General features: G+C 51.0%; 1 non-coding gene across 1 annotated transcript; it reads right to left on the bottom strand.

Moving 5' to 3' along the window:
• Positions 1-3,966: 3,966 nt before the first annotated feature.
• On the bottom strand, positions 3,967-4,049 carry trnat-ugu. Its single transcript has one exon. It is a non-coding gene; the product is annotated as a tRNA-Thr (tRNA).
• Positions 4,050-4,374: the final 325 nt, after the last annotated feature.

Below are 4,374 nucleotides of genomic sequence, written 5' to 3'. Positions count from 1 at the left end.
GGCTGAAGAGGCGGAGTGAGGTGAAAGGGCAAAGGTCACACTGAAACTCCTCCCCTTTCTCCTGCTGCCTGTGAACCTGAGAGAGAAAGAGAGAGATAACTGTCTTAAATATAAATATTAAAATACTAAATACTAAATATTGAGATGGTTGATGTGGATTCAGCTAAAAAATTTCGCCCGTGTGTCCTTGTCTGCTTGCACATGCGTGTGTATGTGTGTGTAAACCTTAATATGTGCTGTGTGTGTGTGTGTAAACCTTAATATGTGCTGTGTGTGTGTGTGTGTGCTGTGTGTGAACCTTAATATGTGCTTTGGGGTGTGTGTGTGTGTGTGTGTGTGTGTGTGTGTGTGTGTGTGTGTGTGTGTGTGTGTGTGTGTGTGTGTGTGTGTGTGTGTGTGTGTGTGTGTGTGTGTGTGTGTGTGTAAACCTTAATATGTGCTGTGTGTGTGTGTGTGTGTGTGTGTGTGTGTGTGTGTGTGTGTGTGTGTGTGTGTGTGTGTGTGTGTGTGTGTGTGTGTGTGTGTGTGTGTGTGTGTGTGTGTGTGTGTGTGTGTAAACCTTAATATGTGCTGTGTGTGTGTGTGTGTGTGTGTGTGTGTGTGTGTGTGTGTGTGTGTGTGTGTGTGTGTGTGTGTGTGTGTGTGTGTGTGTGTGTGTGTGTGTGTGTGTGTGTGTGTGTGTGAACCTTAATATGTGCTGGGGTGTGTGTGTGTGTGTGTGTGTGTGTGTGTGTGTGTGTGTGTGTGTGTGTGTGTGTGTGTGTGTGTGTGTGTGTGTGTGTGTGTGTGTGTGTGTGTGTGTGTGTGTGTGTGTGTGTGTGAACCTTCATGTGCGCGGTCAGGTTGTCCTTGCGTGCGCAGCGGAAGGGACAGAGCTGACACTGTTGACTCTTTAACCCTGTGTGAACCGCCATGTGTCTCCTCCAATAGCTCTTCCTCTTCATCCGCAGACCGCACATGGAGCACTGGAATACACCTGGGGGTGGGCATACCGTTTCTATACTGTATGTTTGTGTTTGCACAGTAACACTTTCCAATGAAATCCCTTTACACACAGACAGTTTACACACAGACAGTTTACACACAGACAGTTTACCTGAAATCCCTTTACACACAGACAGTCTACCTGCTGGTCCTCCAGGGTTGATCTCACCCAGGGGGTTGGTGATCAGTAATGGATGCAGGCTGGGCATCTCCACCTGGGGCTGAGGAGGGGCTGAGCCCTGGTTCTCTGCCCGGGTTTGGTTCTCCTCCATGGGGCTAGGCTCTGGCCCCCTCTGGTTCTCCACTACCCTGGAGGAGCTCTGTTCTGTGAATTGAGACTGAGGATCGGGGGAGTGGAAGGAGAGGAAGGAGTAGGGGGAGGTAGAGCGCTGCTGGCCTGAGCCTGTCACCTCTGATCCGGTGACCTTAGAACCCTGACCTCGCAGGTTGACCTTCTGGGACAGGGCAGTGAGGGTGGAGCTAGCGGAGGAAGAGGGAGCAGAGAGGGGGCTGGGAAAGGAGTCCAGGGTCAGACACAAGCCCTCCTGCAACCCTGCACCTCCTGCAGCTATAGAGGAGGAGAGAGAGGGAGAGGAGGAGTGGACAAAGGAGGACGAGAGGGAGGGAGAGGAGGAGGAGGGGATAAAGGAGGAAGAGAGGGAGGGAGAGGGATGAGGGATAAAGGAGGAAGAGAGGGAGGGAGAGGGAGGGGATAAAGGAGGAAGAGAGGGAGGGAGAGGAGGAGGAGGGGATAAAGGAGGAAGAGAGGGAGGGAGAGGAGGAGGAGGGGATAAAGGAGGAAGAGAGGGAGGGAGAGGAGGGGATAAAGGATGAAGAAAGGGAGGGAGACGAAGAGGGGATAAAAAGGAAGAGGAGGAGGGGATAAAGGAGGAAGAGAGAGGAAGAGGAGGAGGATAAAGGAGGAAGAGAGAGAGGAAGAGGAGGAGGGTGCCGTGGGCCTGTTGTGTAGCACAGCATGGCTGCTGCTGCTCTCAGCCTCTGGATGGCAGAGTCAGGGAGAGTCGGCCCTCTTACCCACCCAGGAGCACCCGAGGCTGGGCCACATCCAGCCCTGCCGGCCTCCCATGGAAGTCCCTGAGGAACACCCAGACACCTGCTGATTAGAGGAGACAGCAGCAGGAGAGGAGGAGGAGGAGAGGGTGAAAGAAAAGGGAGGAGGAGGAGGTCTTGGCTACTCTCTGGGCCAGGCGCTGAGCTGCAAAGAATGCTGGGAGAGAGGAGGGACATCTGGGAGTAAACCCAGCGGAGAAGAGTCCCCCTCTTCCTTCCTCCTCCCTCCTCCTTCTCCTCCTTCCTCTCCTTCCTCCCCTCATCCTTCCCCTCTCCTCCCAGGGTCGTAACCCCAGGCTCCAGGGCACAGGGTGGGCTGGAAGCTAGCTCTACCCAGGCCTTGGGAGAGGGTTCCCCCACACAGCAGGGCCAGGATGGAGGAGAGGGACAGGTCCTTATCCAGAGGGTTATCCATGGTGTCCTGGCTGAGATCCTGGCCTAACCCCAGACCCGGGCCTCGATCCTGGACGACCATGGAAGAGGAGGTGGGTGTTGGTGTAGCGTTGTGGTCCAGTGGGTTGGAGGTCAGAGGGATGGAGGAGGAGGTGGGTGTAGGGGTCAGGGATGGGGAGGTTTGGGGGAGGAGGTGGGTGTTCTTTCCTCTGCATCACTGACACAACTCATCTCTTTTTTCTTCTGTGACTGTGTCTGCTGCTGGGGCCTTATCCCCACCTGATAGAGACAGAGACGGGGAGAGAGAGGAGGGAGAGGGAGAGAGACAGAGGGAGAGAGAGGGGAGAGAGACAGAGGGAGAGGAGGAGGAGAGGGAGGGGAGAGAGACGGAGGGAGAGAGGGGAGGGAGAGGGGAGGGAGAGGGAGAGAGACGGAGGGAGAGAGGGGGAGGGAGAGAGGAGGGAGAGAGAGGGGAGGGAGAGAGAGGGAGGGAGAGGGGAGAGAGGGCGAGAGAGAGAGAGAGAGAGAGAGGAGAGAGAGAGAGAGAGAGAGAGTTATGAAATGACCTCAGATCAGACAGTCAGTTTACTGTACAGCGTTATGAAATTTTTATTTTTTATTTATTTCACCTTATTTAACCAGGTAGGCAAGTTGAGAACAAGTTCTCATTTACAATTGCGACCTGGCCATGATAAAGCAAAGCAGTTCGACAGATACAACGACACAGAGTTACACATGGAGTAAAACAAACATACAGTCAATAATACAGTATAAACAAGTCTATATACTGATGAGCAAATTAAGTGAGAAGGAGGTAAAGGCAAAAGGCCATGGAAAAAGTAACAATATAGCAAGTAAAACACTGGAATGGTAGTTTTGCAGTGGAAGAATTGTAGAAATAGAAATAAGTAGAAATAAAAAATAATGGGGTGCAAAGGAGCAAAATAAATAAATAAATAAAATACAGTAGGGAAAGAGGTAGTTGTTTGGGCTAAATTATAAGTGGGCTATGTACAGGTGCAGTAATCTGTGAACTGCTCTGACAGTTGGTGCTTAAAGGTAGTGAGGAGATAAGTGTTTCCAGTTCCAGAGATTTTTGTAGTTCGTTCCAGTCACTGGCAGCAGAGAACTGGAAGGAGAGGGGCTGCTAAAGAAAGAACTGGTTTTGGGTGACTAGAGAGATATACCTGCTGGAGCGCAGCTGCAGGAGATGCTATAGACCAGCGAGCTGAGATAAGGGGGACTTTACCTAGCAGGGTCTTGTAGATGACATGGAGCCAGTGGGTTTGGCGACGAGTATGAAGCGAGGGCCAGTCAACGAGAGCGTACAGGTCGCAATGGTGGGTAGTATATGGGGGCTTCTGTGACAAAACGGGATTGCACTGTGATAGACTGCATCCAATTTGTTGAGTAGGGTATTGGAGGCTATTTGTAAATGAATAATAATAATAATAATAATAATAAATGCCATTTAGCAGACGCTTTTATCCAAAGCGATCTACAGTCATGTGTGCATACATTCTACGATGGGGTGGTCCCGGGATCGAACCCACTACCCTGGCGTTACAAGCGCCATGCTCTACCAACTGAGCTACACAGGACCACCTGTGACATCGCCAAAGTCGAGGATCGGTAGGATGGTCAGTTTTACAAGGGTATGTTTGGCAGCATGAGTGAAGGATGCTTTGTGACCTCAGATCAGACAGTAGTCTACTGAACAGCGTTATGAAATGACCTCAGATCAGACAGTAGTCTACTGAACAACGTTATGAAATGACCTCAGATCAGACAGTAGTCTACTGTACAGCGTTATGAAATGACCTCAGATCAGACAGTAGTCTACTGTACAGCGCTATGAAACATGGCTGTCTACAGTACACGGAGAGAGGCATTGTGGGTAGGTTTTTAAAACTAAGGTTTGTAATC

Source organism: Oncorhynchus gorbuscha, unplaced genomic scaffold (assembly GCF_021184085.1).
Source record: "Oncorhynchus gorbuscha isolate QuinsamMale2020 ecotype Even-year unplaced genomic scaffold, OgorEven_v1.0 Un_scaffold_7983, whole genome shotgun sequence".
NCBI lineage: Eukaryota > Metazoa > Chordata > Actinopteri > Salmoniformes > Salmonidae > Oncorhynchus > Oncorhynchus gorbuscha.
This window is presented reverse-complemented; position numbering and strand designations above follow the sequence as displayed.